Consider the following 435-nt stretch of genomic DNA (forward strand, 5'->3'; position numbering starts at 1 on the left):
GAGTATGTATTTTGTTCAGGGTCCACCTGCCCGGCTCCAAGCCGTTTGTGATCAATATATATCATGCGTCACTTTGCACTGCGACTCAGTCGCCCCACCTCTCACAGAGGATGGCTAGATGGCTATCCTTCTTTGCGGAATATAATTTCGAGGTGAAGTATAAGCCGGAAAGCAGAATACTTTGGCTGATGCGTTGTCACACAGATCAGACTATGAGCTTGCTCATGTTACAATTGTAACGTCGTCTGTGACGGATTTGATCCGCACCGCATATGCGGGTGATGAGATGTATGTAGCGCTGCAACGGGCTCCCGGGTGCAAGGGGATTTGGAAACTCGGACAAGAAATTGTCACCAAGACTGCGTGCACAATTGCAGCGATATTCGTTGAATAACGGCTTGCTATATTATAGCACCGATTCAACGGATACACCAC

Source organism: Plasmopara halstedii, assembly GCF_900000015.1.
Source record: "Plasmopara halstedii genome assembly, contig: Scaffold_247, whole genome shotgun sequence".
NCBI lineage: Eukaryota > Oomycota > Peronosporomycetes > Peronosporales > Peronosporaceae > Plasmopara > Plasmopara halstedii.